Source organism: Chelonia mydas, chromosome 16 (genome assembly GCF_015237465.2).
Source record: "Chelonia mydas isolate rCheMyd1 chromosome 16, rCheMyd1.pri.v2, whole genome shotgun sequence".
Taxonomy (NCBI): Eukaryota; Metazoa; Chordata; order Testudines; family Cheloniidae; genus Chelonia; species Chelonia mydas.
Window position 1 is genome coordinate 20660499 of NC_057857.1, and position 17745 is coordinate 20678243.

A 17745-nucleotide genomic window follows, 5' to 3' on the forward strand; every position below is an offset into this window, starting at 1 on the left:
GCTCCAGGCTGGGACTGAGGGGTTTGGAGGGCGGGAGGGGGATCAGGGCTGGGGATAGGGGGCTGGGGCACAGGGAGGATTGAGGCCTCCAGATAGGGATGCAGGCTCTGGGGTGGGGCTGGGGATGAGGGGTTTGGGGTGCAGGACGTTGTTCTGAGCTGGGACCAAGGGGTTCTGAGGGCAGGAGGGGGTTCAGGACTGGGGCACGGGGTTGGGGCCTGGGGGGGAGCTCAGGGATGCAGGCTCCAGGCAGCACTTATCTCAAGTAGCTCCTGGAAGCAGTGGCATGTCCCCCCTCCAGCTCCTATGCAGAGCCGTGGCCAGACAGCTCTGCACGCTGCCCCATCCGCAGGCACCACCCCCACACCACCTAGAAGCAGTGGCATGTACCACCTCCGGCTCCTATGCGGAGGCGTGGTGCCGGCCTTGTGGCTCTGCACGCTGCCCCGTTCGCAGGCACCGCCCCTGCAGCTCCTATTGGCCACAGTTCCAGCCAATGGGAGCTACGGGGGGGCATGCTTGGGGCGGATCAGCGTGTGGAGCCCCCTGGCTGCCCCTACACATAGGAGCTGGAGGGGGGACATGCTGCTGCTTCCGGGAGCCACGCAGCAAGCCCCCGACCCCACTCCCTGGCTGGAGCACCAGAGCAGGGCAAGCCCCCAACCCCGCTCCCTGGTGGAACTTCGAGGGCCGGATTAAAAGCCCTGATGGCCTGGATGTGGCCCATAGGTCGTAGTTTGCTCACTCCTGTTCTAGAATGACAGTGCCCCATCTCATCTCTGCCTGTTTCCCAATAGAGTTTAGCATGTTGATGCCTCTACTAATGACTTATCTCCCAGACACCAAGAATAATGGGGGTGGCAAGGGAAAGGCGGCATGCATACTACCTCTGGGATGAGGCCCTGGTTGGGGGGAATGGGTCACAGTGCCTCTAGCATGGAGGAAATGGTGGTTCACAGAGCCCCAGGCATGAGGGAGGAGGTGGGAGCCGTTGCAGGGAGTCCTTGAAATCAAGGGAGATGGGAGGGTGGTGCAAAGGAAGCTTGTTGTGGGGGATGATGGAGGGAAACAAGAAGCGCCTGGTGTGCAATAAGCTCAGTCTACACAAGCTATGAACCATGCAATGCTCTTGTACTAAAACATGATTAAATATTAAATTAGCTCTGATGCATTGTTCCTAATTGCAGCTACTCTTCTTTCACACCCCATCTTGGAGAGAGCTGGTTTGATCACTATGTACCTTCCATAGACTTAGATCTGGGCAGAGATTATCTGCCAAGTTCTTGGAATGCCTGGCCTCTCAGCACCAGGCAGCAAGGCTCCTAGCTGTCAACATTTCAGGGCTCACACCTGGAATATCCCCATCCCAGGGGCTCAATTTCAAAATCTGGACCCTACCAGCAATGAAATTGACATTCTTGTCAGTTTCACAGCTCAGGCTGTCATCCAACAGGCAATGAACCTAAGGCAGTGTATCTAGAGAGAGTGTGTTGTCCAAATGGTATTGACCTAAGCCTTACGCCTCTCACCAAAGTAGATTTATTAGGTTGGCATAGCAGGCGAGTTACAGTGGTAAGAGGAACGCTGTAGTGGGTACACTTAAATAGTTAGGTTGACGTAAACTCTGTAGTGTAGACTAGGGCTTAGTCCTCTGCATTGAGGCAGGACTGGACTAGATGACTTGTCAAGGTCAGTTCCAGTCCTACATTTCTATGATTCTTGTAGTTATGCAAATTAAGAAATTACAGGGGTAATCAAGACTCTTGGTTCACACCATAGTGAAGATTACCTGTGGGAGATAAGAAGGGAGTTTCCTTGTTTACAACAGTGCACCATTGTCTACCAGCTTGTCTACACTGGCACTTTACAACGCTGCAACTTTCTTGCTCAGGGGGTGGAGGTGGTGCAGCGCTTTGATGTTACTAGTGAAGACATGCCCTCGGTCTCCTTAGCCTCTGATCGTATTCAGGTTATTTATTGTTGAGAACAACAATTGTATTTTCTACTGCTGCCGAAGACAATAAAACAGCTATTGCTTTTGCCAGCAATAATTCTTTTTGCACAGCTCCGGTTCTCTGGAGTTTGTGGTCTGTCTATTCTCAGGGTATACGTATGGTGCACCGTCCTTACAGATGTGTGTAGAATAAATACACTGCACCCCCTTCGCACTGTTTTCACCCTTCCCAGAGCCTTTCACTTCCACGTGTAGCCACACACCACAGAGTGGACACAGCCTGCTTTTCACGGCAGCATGTTGCTATGCTTACCCTATGTGCCACCACCAGTGGTGTGCAGTGTGACCATGCCTTCAGGGTGGCACCTTTGCCGCAAGCAGACCCTTACTGATCTGTTAAGAATAGATTGACAGTGTAATGTGGAATAAATCAGGCAGTCCAAGAGCTCCAACCATTCCATGCTGAAAGCTTTTTTTTTCATGCAGAAAGTCACGGTTCTTCCAGAAATAGAATGTACATTTAACACACATCAAAATTATTATACCATAAATAACTTACTCTGCAAGGGTAAAACATTTTCTGCCAAACTTCTCTTGAAAAAACTTCTGATACATGAAATCCCTCTGGTAAAATCCCTCTGTGGCATACATTTGTTTAGACAAAGCCCTTACTGGCTCTTTTAGAGTTCCTAAATTTGGGCTTTTATAATTGAAAGCTCAGTGCCAACAACCTCCAGGTGAGCTATGCCCTCCTATTACATAACTGCAATTAAGCTTTCATGAGATCCCTTATAAAACTGTACCAGCTGCTCTCAAAGAGCCTCTGGCTCACACATGCAACACATTTCTAGCTGTCCCTCTAGTCCAAATTGTTGAGTTAAATATTTTCCAAGTGGGATTACAGGAGAAAACTGTAGACATGATGGCCATGCCCTCCAGACAAGCTGCAGGGAGAGTAAAACCAGAGTTTCTACAGCAAGCACTTGGAAATTAGACCCCCTAAAGACAGGTTTCAGAGTAGCAGCCGTGTTAGTCTGTATCTGCGAAAAGACCCCCTAAAGAAATCTACAGAGCAGGCAATGCTCCTTTTCCTACTTAGCTATGCCATCTAGTGGCTACCAGCAATGCTTCTCAAATACAAGTCAGTCCATTCTAGGCCTTGAAATAGTAGCATATCTTAAAAGCACTGTACAAACTATATGCACACAGGAATGACTCCCCCCATCACCTGAGACCCAACATCCACCAGGGTGGAAGGAGCAAGGAGAGCTTTTGCAAAAGTCACTGCTGCTAACCTTTGCTGTCGTAAAAATTTCTGTAGGATCTTTGTCAATGGAGAGCAGACATCTTGGTTTCTCTCTTGTCTATGGTGGGCAAAAGTGTGCCTTAAACTATTGACTGGAACCCCTTGAGGTTCCTCCACCTGTACAATCTGTCATGCTCATATGCAGAAGGCATTTATGCCAATTAGTTGCAGTGCTTGTGGGAGGTCTGGAGCTGTGGTCTGGCTAAACCAATCTAGCCTTGTCCCCTTAAAAGAGGCAGAAGCAGAAGAACAAGAGAGCCAGTTCATGAAATCAACATTGTTTGAAACGGTATCTCATCTAGTGCAGACCTACTCTTTTTGTCTCAATCTTTTAAATGACTCCGCAAAGCAGGCAGTCCCAGTTGGAGCCAATGTTAAAAAGAAAAAAGTTATGTGAGTTATTGTGATTTGTCTCATATGGTTTTTATTGTAGACGTGTAATCACAATAATTAGGTTACCACATTGATTTTCCTCTTATAGCTGGTTCTGGGTGAATTCTATTTCCTAATCAGCTTGCTGTCTGCTCTATATAAGCTGCTCCAAAGCCTGGTGTGGTGAAGGAAAAGAAAATCTTTGTTTATGCCTAAGAGTTTAAATTTCAGAAAGACACGTGTCAAAGTGCAACTGTGCAATATGTCAAAGAAAAGACAACCGTGTTTTATCTGCATTAAAAATATTATTTATCAGCCCAGTGGTGCTATTGTTGAGTAAATACATTTGAACCTTTATAAAAAGAGAAATTTGGTTATAAAAGCAGGCAACAGGGAGCTCTTGGTTTCTACCCCAGTTGTGCTACTGACTTGCTACATGACCCTGGGCAAGATACTTAAAGCTTACTATCTTCTCCAGCAGGATATGACTGGCTTTAAAACCAACAATCCACAAAGAATGCACCTGGGTATTTTGTTTTAGCACACCTACATGATTCAGGCATTCAAAAGACAACTGCCATATCATAAAAGAGAAGCCACAGCTAGTTCCATCAGGTAGTCACTCTAGTCAGAGCAGTTTGTCCGGGTAGCAAGTGCACTGGGATGAGGGTCATTTTTACCATGAATCTGGGAAAATGCAGATTTACAACTAAGTTCAAGTTACAAGTGCAAATGCACATGGCAAACACATACTGATCTCTTTTTTAAAGAGCATGTGGCACAGTTAGGAGGCTCTAGTCAAGAAAGACCAAGGACTCTAGTAGCAGGAAGTGTTGCAATCAGGATTGAGGTGCACTGGATGGGAAGTTTTCACACCACTTAGTCATGCTCTCAGGTGCTATGAAATAATAATTCACGGGATTCATGGTTTACCCATCTGTCAGCTAGAGGTATCAATACTCATGTATTTCCTAGAAGTATTGTGAGGTTTCATAAATGAACATTCTGCAAGGGACAAGCAGATAACAGGTGGACAAGAGAATAGTGTGCTGCCTTCCCAAACCAAGACACAAGATGTCACTCTAAGATTGGATAGGCTTCTGAAGTCTATGGGTAAGGATCCATTAGTGATTCATACTGGCACTCATGACACTGCATCAAGGATTGTCTGGTAGATAGTAGATGACTTCAGGTAAATGTGCTGAAAAAGACTATGCAAGCAAGACTATCCTCTCTGAGATCCTTCCTGTCCCATGAGCAAAGGAAGACAGAAGGCAGAAAATTCTGCAAATGAGTTGCTGGCTAGGTAAGTGGTGTAGTGTGGAAGGCTTTGGTTTTGTGGAACATTGGTCCACCTTCAAAGGGATCTGTATAGTTTGGATGGCGTCCACCTCAGTAGAAGGGGGCCCAATCTCCTCAGGCACAGGCTGGCTAGAGTAGTTGGGGATTAAACTAATAAAAAAAAGGAGTGTGATGGGGTGGACTAGGTCTGGAGGCCCCCTGCTGGAGGCCTTGTGGCCATGCCTCACCCTCCCGCCCATCAGAAAAGAACAGAGGAAAAGTCCTCCAGGCAGCGTAGAGTGGCTGCAGGGAAACCAGCCAATCAGGGGCAAGAAGGGCCATATTAAAAGGAGCAGCAGAGGCAGAGCAGTCAGTTGCTACCTGGAGCTGGAAGAGGAAGAACTGGCTGGAGGAGCAGTGGACTGCGGACAGCACAGTGCAGGCAAGACTGAGTCCAGGGAGGGTTTCTGAAGACCAGTGGAGCAAAAAGGGGGCTTCTGGCTGGCTCAGGGGACCAAGCAAGGCCTGAGCCCAGAACCCAGCCAGACCAGGCAAGGATACCGTGATGGGCCCTGCTGGTCTGTTTAAATACTGAGCCCAGGGAGGGCTGCTGAAAAGGACACACCAACTGAGGGTACTGTGATGGGCCCTGTTGGACAGTTATAGAAGGCAGTGTCTCCAGGGAGGAAGCCTTGGCGGTACTGCCCCATACCAGGGTCATGAGAAAGTAAAGGTTGTATACCCCGGAAGGGGTTTGTTTGTTTGTTCCATCTACAGACAGTGTGTGTGACTCAGCCAGAGAGCTGAAGACCTGCTGAACAAACCACCAACCAGAAGAGGGCACTCATGAGGGGTGGGTGCTGACCCTGTTACAGGGAGGATAAAAAGAGGGAAGATATAAGCACTCAGTCAGCACAAAATTGAGATGTTGAGAACAAAACCAAAGAACATGAAATGAAGAAATCCTTAAATTGTCTATATGCTAATGTTAGGAGTCTGGGAACAAATGAGGAATTGGAACTGCTTATTTATTAGCATAAATTCAATCTAGTTGGTATTACTGAAAACCGTTGGGATGATTTGTACAACTGGAATGTTAAAATCAATGATCCTAATCTATTTAGGAAGGATCAAGGGGGCAAAATGGGAGTGGGAGTGAGTAGTACTATGTCAGAAATGGCATTACATCATTTTCTTCTGAGTTGAATGCTTATGGATCATTGTCCTAACAGATAAAGTGCAAGATGGGGTACTAATTGATGTCTGCTACCGACAACCAAATCAGCTAAGGAACAGGATAGGTGCATATGGAGGCAGACCTCTACAATGTGTAGGAATAAAACCTGTGTGATCATGGCAACTTCAACTTGATTGACACATTAGGAGGTCTCATGCGGCTAGTACTAAAACATCTTTGGAATTCCAAAATGACAATTTCCTATCTGAAAAAGTGTTGCTACCAACATGGAGAATTATATATTAGACCTTGTCCTAACAGATAAAGAGGAACTTATCACAAAACTAAGAGATAATGGTAGCTTAGGTACAAGTAATCATAACTTGATTATATTTATAATGTGGCAGCAGAATAAAGTCCAGAACAGCAAATATATATATGGTCCTTTAATAGGGCCAGTTTCACAAAGCTGACAACGAGCTAAATCAGCTGGGAGGAAGAACTTAATTAGAAAAATGTGAATGATAATTGGAAATCATTTAAGAATTCCTTAGTACAAACCCAAAAAGCCACAGTCCCACAATTGAGGAAGAAAGTGGTGTTGGTTTAAAAAAAGTCTGGTTTAGAAGGGAAGTGAAGGCTGCTGTAAAAAATGCCCTCTCATTTATATAAAATTATAACAAATGGATGAAAGGGGAAGTTGATCATAATAAATATTCATTTTCTACAATTCCTAATTTCTGATTTATAAGGGAAGCCAAGGACCACAAAGGAAAAATCTGTGGCCAACAGAGTTAAGAATAATAAGAAAGAGGTATTTAAAATATTAGGAAAACAAAGAATCCTGACAATGATATTGATCCATTACCAGATTGAAATGGTAGAATTATTAATAAGAATGTGGAAAGGACTAGATGTTCAATAAATATTTGGGGGGGGGGGGGAAGGGAGAAGAGATAATGTAGTCTAACCATATAGTAATAATTCTTTAACATCCTCCAGAGATATTAGTGGGATAGAAATGGAAGCTATTAAAGTTAGACATTTTTAAATCAGAAGGTCCAGATAACTTGCACCCAAGTGTTTTAAAAGAGCTGGCGAAGGAGCTCGCTGAACTGTTTTTCTTTATTTTTCCAATACACTTTGGAAGACTGGAAGAAAACGAATATGCCAAATTTTTAAAAAATTATATTTAAAAAGGATAAGCGGGATGACCTGGGTAATTATAGGCCTGACAGCTAATGGGGCAGCTGATACTGGACTTGATTAATAATGAACTAAAGCAGAGTAATGTTGATTTTTTGTTAATTACATGCTTTATGGAAAATGGATCCTGTCAAAATACCTTGGTATCCTTTTCTGATGAGTACCTGTGGCACCTTAGAGACTAACCAATTTATTTGAGCATAAGCTTTCGTGAGCTACAGCTCACTTCATTGGATGCATACTGTGGAAAATACAGAAGATGTTTTTAGACACACAAACCATGAAAAAATGGGTGTTTAGCACTACAAAAGGTTTTCTCTCCCCCCACCCCACTCTCCTGCTGGTAATAGCTTATCTAAAGTGATCACTCTCCTTACAATGTGTATGATAATCAAGGTGGGCCATTTCCAGCACAAATCCAGGTTTTCTCCCCACCCTCCCCAACAAACCCACTCTCCTGTTGGTAATAGCTTATCTAAAGTGATCACTCTCCTTACAATGTGTATGATAATCAAGGTGGGCCATTTCCAGCACAAATCCAGGGTTTAACAAGAACGTCTGAGGAACGGGGGGGGGGGGTAGGAAAAAACAAGGGGAAATAGGTTACCTTGCATAATGACTTAGCCACTCCCAGTCTCTATTCAAGCCTAAGTTAATTGTATCCAATTTGCAAATGAATTCCAATTCAGCAGTCTCTCACTGGAGTCTGGTTTGGAAGTTTTTCTGTTGTAATATCGCAACTTTCATGTCCGTAATCGCGTGACCAGAGAGATTGAAGTGTTCTCCGACTGGTTTATGAATGTTATAATTCTTGACATCTGATTTGTGTCCATTTATTCTTTTACGTAGAGACTGTCCAGTTTGACCAATGTACATGGCAGGGGCATTGCTGGCACATGATGGCATATATCACATTGGTAGATGTGCAGGTGAACGAGCCTCTGATAGTGTGGCTGATGTTATTAGGCCCTGTGATGGTGTCCCCTGAATAGATATGTGGGCACAGTTGGCAACGGGCTTTGTTGCAAGGATAGGTTCCTGGGTTAGTGGTTCTGTTGTGTGGTATGTGGTTGCTGGTGAGTATTTGCTTCAGGTTGGGGGGCTGTCTGTAGGCAAGGACTGGCCTGTCTCCCAAGATTTGTGAGAGTGTTGGGTCATCCTTCAGGATAGGTTGTAGATCCTTGATAATGCGTTGGAGGGGTTTTAGTTGGGGGCTGAAGATGACGGCTAGTGGCGTTCTGTTATTTTCTTTGTTAGGCCTGTCCTGTAGTAGGTGACTTCTGGGAACTCTTCTGGCTCTATCAATCTGTTTCTTCACTTCCGCAGGTGGGTATTGTAGTTGTAAGAATGCTTGATAGAGATCTTGTAGGTGTTTGTCTCTGTCTGAGGGGTTGGAGCAAATGCGGTTGTATCGCAGAGCTTGGCTGTAGACAATGGATAGAGCCAGAAGAGTTCCCAGAAGTCACCTACTACAGGACAGGCCTAACAAAGAAAATAACAGAACGCCACTAGCCGGTCACCTTCAGCCCCTTCAATTAACTTAGGCTTGAATAGAGAGTGGGAGTGACTAAGTCATTACGCAAGGTAACCTATTTCCCCTTGTTTTTTCCTACCTCCCCCCCTTTCCCCCCCCCCCCCCCCCCCCCCCGTTCTTCAGACGTTCTTGTTAAACCCTGGATTTGTGCTGGAAATGGCCCACCTTGATTATCATACACATTGTAAGGAGAGTGATCACTTTAGATAAGCTATTACCAACAGGAGAGTGGGTTTGTTGGGGAGGGTGGGGAGAAAACCTGGATTTGTGCTGGAAATGGCCCACCTTGATTATCATACACATTGTAAGGAGAGTGATCACTTTAGATAAGCTATTACCAGCAGGAGAGTGGGGTGGGGGGAGAGAAAACCTTTTGTAGTGCTAAACACCCATTTTTTCATGGTTTGTGTGTCTAAAAACATCTTCTGTATTTTCCACAGTATGCATCCAATGAAGTGAGCTGTAGCTCACGAAAGCTTATGCTCAAATAAATTGGTTAGTCTCTAAGGTGCCACAAGTACTCCTTTTCTTTTTGCGAATACAGACTAACACGGCTGTTACTCTGAAACTTTTCTGATGAGATTACAAGTTTGGTTGATAAAGGGAATAGTGCTGATGTAATATACTTAGGCTTCTGCAAGGCATTTGATTTGGTGCTGCACAACATTTTGATTAAAAACTAGAATGATATAATTTTAACATGGTACAGATTAAATGGATTAAAAACTGGCTAACTAATAGGTCTCAAAATGTAACTGTAAATGGGGAATCATAGATTCATAGATATTTAGGTCAGAAGGGACCATTATGATCATCTAGTCTGACCTCCTGCACAACATAGGCCACAGAATCTCACTCACCCACTCCTGCGAAAACCTCTCACCTATGTCTGAGCTATTGAAGTCCTCAAATCATGGTTTAAAGACTTCAAGGAGCAGAGAATCCTCCAGCAAGTGACCCGTGCCCCATGCTACAGAGGAAGGCGAAAAACCTCCAGGGCCTCTTCCAATCTGCCCTGGAGGAAAATTTCTTCCTGACCCCAAATATGGCAATCAGCTAAACCCTGAGCATATGGGCAAGATTCACCAGCCAGATACTACAGAAAATTCTTTCCTGGGTAACTCAGATCCCACCCCATCTAATATCCCATCACAGGCCATTGGGCCTATTTACCTTGAATATTTAATTACCAGAACTATGTTATCCCATCACACCATCTCCTCCATAAACTTATTGAGTTTAATCTTAAAGCCATATAGATCTTTTGCCCCCACTGTTTCCCTTGGAAGGCTATTCCAAAACTTCACTGAGTGAGTCCGTTTCCAGTGGTGTCCTGCAGGGATCAGTTGTTGGTCCTAAACTAGTTAACATCTCTATCAATGACCTGGAAGAAAACATAAAATCGTCACTGATAGAGTTTGCAGATGATACAAAAATTGGGGGAGTGGTAAATAAAGAAGAGGACAGGTCACTGATTCAGAGCAATCTAGATTGCTTAGTAAACTGGTCGCAAGCAAACAATGTGTTTTTGATATGGCTAAATATAAATGTATACATCTGGGAACAAAGAATGCAGACCATGCTTACGGGAAGCAGTGACTCTGAACAAGATTAGGGGATTGAGGTGGATAATTAGCTGAACACTAGCTCTTTTGGCCACAGTGTCACTTTGGGAGCTCATGTGATCAGATGAATAAACAGGGGAATCTCGAGTAGGAGTAGAGAGGTTATTTTCCCTCTGTATTTGGCACTGGTGCAACGGCTACTGGAAAACTTATGTCCAGTTCTGATTCCCACAATCCAAGAAGGATGTTGATAAATTGGAGAAGATTCAGAGAAAAGCCATGAGAATGATTAAAGGATTAGAATACATGCTTTACGCTAGTGATAGACTCAAGGAGCTCAATTTCTTTATCTTAACAAAAAGAAGGTTGAGAGGTGACTTGATTACAATCTAGAAGTACCTGCATGGAGAACAGCTATTTAATAATGAGCTCTTCAGTCTAGCAGAGACAGGTATAATGTGATGCAATGGATGGAAGTTGAAGCTAAACAAATTCAGACTGGAAATAAGCTGTAGAATTTTTAGCAGTGAGACTAACCATTGTGACTATATACCAAGGGTTATGGTGGATTCTCCAGCACTGACTACATTTAAATCAAGGTTAGCCATTTTTTCTAAAATATCTGCTCTAGAAATTATGTGGGGGGAGGTCTATGGCCTGTGTTGTACAGGTGGTCAGACTAGATTATTACAATGGTCCCTTCTGGCCTTAGAATCTATGAAGTGCTTTGAGATCCTCAGATGAAGGAGACATGTGAACCCAAAGCCTATAATAAAACCAGTTCTGTCATGTTTACAAGTCCCTCTGTTATCAGACGTTTGGAAGAGAGAACCAAATGGCAAGCAGTGCCAGACCTGAAGCACAGCTCTGTGTAAGCTCGAAAGCGTGTCTCTCTCACCAGTAGAAGTTGTTCCAATAAAAGATATTCCCTCACCCACCTTGTCTCTCTAATATCCTGGGACCAACACGACTATAACAACACTGCACACAACACTGGGGTGTTGTAAGGATCAGTTCATTAACATATGTGAAGCACGCCGATACTACAGTGATTGGGCCATTGGAGAATCTAGCTAGACTAGACGGTATTCCTTCTCTCCCACGCACACTTAAATTCAAGTGGAGAAAAAAGTTGCAGGAGGACAATGAACAAACAAAGATGTGTCTGAGTATTTGCAAAACTGACTTTCAGTAAGTTGCAAGTTTATGAACTGATTTTTTGAAAGGCACAAAGCAAGAGACCCAGGTGAGTCACTATGGCAACTAGAGTTTAAGGCTCTCTCTGATGGGCTTCTAAGAGAACAATCTGTCTCTCCTTTTCTCATTTGGGTGGAGAAGGTATAAATGCAGCACTGGCAAAATCAATATTTGAGTGTTTTCTCAATGTACAGTGAGTGCTTGGGGCCGAAAGCTGCTATATAAATGTCGGGTGACAATCCTTTCTTAATAAATACCATTAGTGAGCTCCTTCTGGAACAGTGTCTGGGATAATGCTTTAGGACCTGCACCTCAGTCAGAAAGGCTATACACTTCCATTCCATCACTGTTCTGTTGTATAATTTATTTATTTACACGCTGTGTGAAAGTGAAGGCACAATATGCTTTGCTAGAGCCCATCATAATGCATGTAGGAATTGTGTAAACCTCCCATGTGAAACTCTGCCAATTCTCAGTCCTGCCTGATCTTCCAGCTGTGCCCCCTCCGACACACCTCCCTCCCCGCTATTCCAGTCCTAGGCCCCCACAAAGCTTTGCCAATGCACCTCAATTGTGACCTACAGCAGCCCCTGCTATTCCAGTTGTGGTTCTTTGTGAAGCAGGCTCCTAATGATGTCACAATTTGTGCACATCACACAATATAGGATATGGAAACATGTCTGCTAGTGACTCTCAAACTCATACCTTGTGATACAAGAGAACCCTGGTTTCCAGAAATGAATGTTGTGACCCATTAATTCATGTTGCTATTTTGGCCTACATTTTGACCTCACATTCTTACATTTTCTGATTTAACTCTCTCAACAAGGGCTAGTTCACATTCTTAAAATTCATTATGTACAGTCTATTCAGCCTTACATCCTACCAGGTTCTTCAGTGGTTTGCAATAAAAACTGATCTTCACTTAATTAACTATTTTGTTCGGAAGCCAGTGGCACCTCGTGCTAGCTGTGATAATTCCTTCACAATTCCATGGGCCATACAAATAGCTTCATTATGAAAATAGCATATGGTCGTGCTTACAATTGGTTGAGGCTAGGCTGTCTTTGACAGTCTTCTAATACTGGCTGTCAGCGCAAATGAAATAGAATGAAATACGTATTCGCACTTTCATTCTAATGAGGAAAAATATTGAATTAAGAATAGCTGAATACTAATGGCTGCCATCTATTTTCACTCTTACAAAAGAAATCATGCCCATCTGCATGGTGCCAGGTTCTGATAAAACAACAGATGGGTCTCGCAACCAGCAAGAATGCAATGCCCTGGAACCTGATTCACAGGCCTGTCTTCTGCACTTTTTATGTACATGGTGGATTTCCATGTGCAATTTAAGTGTATACAGAGATAGGATGGAAGGAATAGATCATTTTGGGATACAACTGAGTGTGGATGTGGAGAAACTGCTCCAGTTACCCTGTATTTCTTTATCTCTGTTGCTTTACATAGATTTGAGCAAATCATTATTTTACAGGGGAAATGGATTTGGATATAAAATAAGAATCAACCCACGGTGTCAACACGTCCCTTTTTGGAGAGTTGAAAAAGTTAGTTAAACTCATTCTCGCCTTCCTGTTGTTTTTCATTTTCTGTACTTACGTGTTTCATCAAAGGGAATGTAAAAAAATACTGCAGGAAAAGTTGGGAAGGTGGTATCTGGCCAGAAGCAGGAAGTTGAGAAATCTTGGGCGGGAGGGGGAAAACCCTCTTCTTGAAATTTGAAGCCCAATTTTAGAGATCTAAAAGATTTGGATACTTGGAAAAACAGCCAGAAATGTGGGTGCTCTTATTTGTCTTTGGGGGTCACCATTCCGTGGCTTCTATTGGGGTTTCTTCAAAGCCATATTTTTACCTAAGTGCCGCTTCAGGAAATGCCTAAGATTAAGCATGTGCTTTAGTGGTGTCTTGACAAGGGATTCTTTCCTGAAGCAAGTGTCAGAGGAATCAAGAATCAGGGCCTTAAATCTAAGAATGATTTGCAGAACAGTAGAAATTTGGTGGAATAGGAAGACCTTTATTTCTTTCCCACTGAGGATTAGAACAAGAGGTGACTGCAGCATCTTGGCTTCCCTGGTAAGTTCTTACAATTAAATAAGAGATTCAGAGCCAGAAAGTATTTCATTAGAACTGTTGCTGACTGAGAGAGACTTTTACTGAGATCCACATCTTGTCTGGTCTCATTGCTGGTGAGAGACTGTAGCATCAAGCCCTATACTTCAGCACTAAACACAGTAAGGACATTGATTCTCAAACAGCAGCTAGTGAGCAGCAGCCTCAAGTTTTCATACTAAAAGCTTCCTGAGATGCAAGGTGAAAAGTTTCTGTGAATCAGACCATGTCAATTCTATTTTAAATTTAGTAGGTAGTTTATTCCAGTGGTTGGGGGTTGTAACACACAACACCAGCCTGTTGTTGTTAATTCTGACTTTAGTCACTTTTAAATTAGCAGACATGGTTCAGTGAAAGGCAGTTCTACCACTTGCATTGTGTAAAAGGGAATGGAAACAGGCAGGGGCTAACAGCTAGGCAGTGTCTCATCATAAACCAACGAATGACACTGCCTTAGCTCTACGGTCAACAGGCAGTCCTCGATCTACGACGAATGTCACTTACGACGTTTCTGAATTGACACCCTGATTCAACATGCAACATTGGTTTTGACTTTATGATGCTCGGTCCCGCAATGGAGTGGGCTGTGGTTCCAAGCTACGGCGTTTTGACTTATGACGCAATTTTCAGGAACCAATTGTGTCGTAAGTCCGAGGACGCCTGTATTTAGCTGGCTGCAGTTATCCCAGTGATGGGCTGTAAATTCAAAAGAGAAGACAAGCCTGCAGAGTTTTATTATGTACTCTCCATGCTTGTAGTACCACCTCAGGTGCATTTTCTTATCCAGTCTCCCTATAGTCCACAAAAAGAAAGGGAGTACTTGTGGCACCTTAGAGACTAACAAATTTATTTGAGCATAAGCTTTCGTGAGCTACAGCTCACTTCATTGGCTGCATACATATAGTCTAGGATACTAGTGCAGAATGCGGGACAAGCTGAAATTCTAGCCAAAGGTTTGAAAGAATCAATGACACTAATGAATTGAAAGAGTGGGTATTTTCCTTCCTTGACTTATAATCTAATTTTTAGAGACAGAGACTCTGTGGGTAATCAGGACCCTGGAATAGTTCTTGGGAAAGAGAAGAGGCCAAAGAGCTAGAGCAGGCAACATATGCATGTCTGAACCCTGACCTACTGGGATCAGAGATGGGTTATGGGAGATTTTGGTATATTTTCCTCCTTTTTTTTTTTAACTTCCTCCCTGCCCTGGAAGAAACTGGACAAGCTCATAAATCTTTTCAGCTGTCCAGAGATTGCAAGATAAACCCTTTCCCCCTATAATTACCTTCTGATATGTCAGGACAAGGAGAAAAATCTCTGTCAGGCAAGGAAACTATTGCAGTTCAAAGGTAGCTTCCTTAATTCCTTCTCATAAATTGGTTAAACTCAATAGGAAGCCTTGCCCCAATAATGACGACAGAACCATCTTGTCAACATGTCACACATACTGATGATGAGGAGAGAGGGGATAATGGCTGAAACAAGGAGTAACAGAGTTCCAGAGTCTCTGCAGATAAAATCCCAGGAATACTTAATTGACTAGCATGGTGCTGGGCACATTAGAAGTGCACCGAGGAACATACGTGCAGTGCTCCCATGTTCTCTTTGATAATATTGTAGTCAGATGCTTTGGGGTTCTTGGATGGTTAGGATGTGACCCCAGTCTGTAGTACGAGACACCTTTAGCTCATGCTTGGAACCGCCTTTAATTCACTTGCTCTGCTCTTTTGGTTGCACTGCTCTGGGAAAACTGCCAGTTGGGTTTCTCTCTGCTTCACTTGGCTCTGTTGACAGGAGATAACACCATCTGACACAACTGATGTTGGCTATCATTCATGCTAGGGCAGTGGCTGCGCAGACCTGACGCATTTGCTGCTTTTTCCAGTGGAAAAATGTCTCGTGACAGGTACAATAAAAAATTAAAAGCATGTTCCTGCCCTCTTTGGCCTCTTCTTCAGAGAAGATTCAGAGCAGGCTGCACTGCGGGGACAGGAGGACGGTGAAGAAATTTGGCAGCATGTGACCTCCAGAAGAAGAAAGGGGGGCGTCCATGTACCAGCAATGCAGATACAGGTAAGTAACCGTTTTCATGTTCTCTCCACAGGTACTAATGCGGAGAGTGGACTAGATGATACGTCTGAAGGAAGGGAACAGAAGGAGACTCCGCAGATTGGAAGGCATGAGATGCACTGTCCTAGGGTTGGGGGTTCCATGACCACTGCTCCCAAGAGAAGGAGGCGGGTGGTGGTGGTTGGGGATTCTCTCCTCAGGGGCACTGAGTCATCTATCTGCTGCCCTGACCGGGAAAACGGAGAAGTCTGCTGCTTGCCAGGAGCTAGGATTCACAATGTGACGGAGAGACTGCCAAGACTCATCAAGCCCTCAGATTGCTACCCCTTCCTGCTTCTCCATGTGGGCACCAATGATACTGCCAAGAATGATCTTGAGCAGATCACTGCAGACTACGTGGCTCTGGGAAGAAGGATAAAGGAGTTTGAGGTGCAAGTGGTGTTCTCGTCCATCCTCCCTGTGGAAGGAAAAGGCCTGGGTAGAGACCGTCGAATCGTGGAAGTCAACGAATGGCTACGCAGGTGGTGTCGGAGAGAAGGCTTTGGATTCTTTGACCATGGGATGGTGTTCCAAGAAGGAGGAGTGCTAGGCAGAGACAGGCTCCACCTAACGAAGAGAGGGAAGAGCATCTTCGCAAGCAGGCTGGCTAACCTAGTGAGGAGGGCTTTAAACTAGGTTCACCAGAGGAAGGAGACCAAAGCCCTGAGGTAAGTGGGATACTGGGAGGAAGCACGAGAGGGGAGGGCTTCTGCCTCATACTAAGAAAGCAAGACAAACAGCAAGTTATCTCAAGTGCCTATACACAAATGCAAGAAGCCTGGGAAACAAGCAGGGAGAATGGGAAGTTCTGGCACAGTCAAGGAATTATGATGTGATTGGAATAACAGAGACTTGGTGGGATAACTCACATGACTGGAGCACTGCCATGGATGGATATAAACTGTTCAGGAAGAACAGGCAGGGCAGAAAAGGTGGGGGAGTTGCATTGTATGTAAGGGAGCAGTATGACTGCTCAGAGCTCCGGTATGAAACTGCAGAAAAACCTGAGAGTCTCTGGATTAAGTTTAGAAGTGTGAGCAATAAGGATGATGTCGTGGTGGGAGTCTGCTATAGACCACCGGACCACGGAGATGAGGTGTACAAGGCTTTCTTCCAGCAACCCACAGAAGTTACTAGATCGCAGGCCCTGGTTCTCATGGGAGACTTCAATCACCCTGATATCGGCTGGGAGAGCAATACAGCAGTGCACACACAATCCAGGAAGTTTTTGGAAAGTGTAGGAGACAATTTTCTGGTGCAAGAGCTGGAGGAACCAACTAGGGGCAGAGCTCTTCTTGACCTGCTGCTCACAAACCGGGAAGAATTAATAGGGGAAGCAAAAGTGGATGGGAACCTGGGAGGCAGTGACCATGAGATGGTCGAGTTCAGGATCTTGACACAGGGAAGAAGGGAGAGCAGCAGAATACGGACCCTGGACTTCAGAAAAGCAGACTTTGACTCCCTCAGGGAACTGATGGGAAGGATCCTCTGGGAGAATAACATGAGGGGGAAAGGAGTCCAGGAGAGCTGGCTGTATTTTAAAGAATCCTTATTGAGGTTACAGGGACAAACCATCCCGATGTGTAGAAAGAATAGTAAATATGGCAGGCGACCAGCTTAGCTTAACAGTGAAATCCTTGCTGATCTTAACCACAAAAAAGAAGCTTACAAGAAGTGGAAGATTGGACAAATGACCAGGGAAGATTATAAAAATATTGCTTGGGCACACAGGCATGAAATCAGGAAGGCCAAATCACATCTGGAGTTGCAGCTAGCAAGAGATGTTAAGAGTAACAAGAAAGGTTTCTTCAGGTATGTTAGCAACAAGAAGAAAGTCAAGGAAAGTGTGGGCCCCTTACTGAATGAGGGAGGCAAATTAGTGACAGAGGATGTGGAAAAAGCTAATGTACTCAA

The 17745-nt window shown here is 44.3% G+C and overlaps 1 protein-coding gene across 17 annotated transcripts in view; it reads left to right on the forward strand.

Annotated features, from left to right (window-relative positions):
* LOC102934027 (DAB2 interacting protein) overlaps positions 1 to 17745 on the forward strand; it is a 435191-nt gene that overhangs the window by 16773 nt on the left and 400673 nt on the right. The window contains exon 1 of one of the 17 annotated variants that reach the window (XM_043530246.1): positions 15741 to 15795. The exons of 15 other annotated variants lie outside the window; for them this stretch is intronic. The gene's annotated coding sequence lies outside the window, so the exon portion shown is untranslated. Of the gene's footprint in view, positions 1 to 15740; positions 15796 to 17745 lie in introns of those variants that run through there. One more of the 17 variants, XM_043530248.1, reaches the window with a different exon arrangement.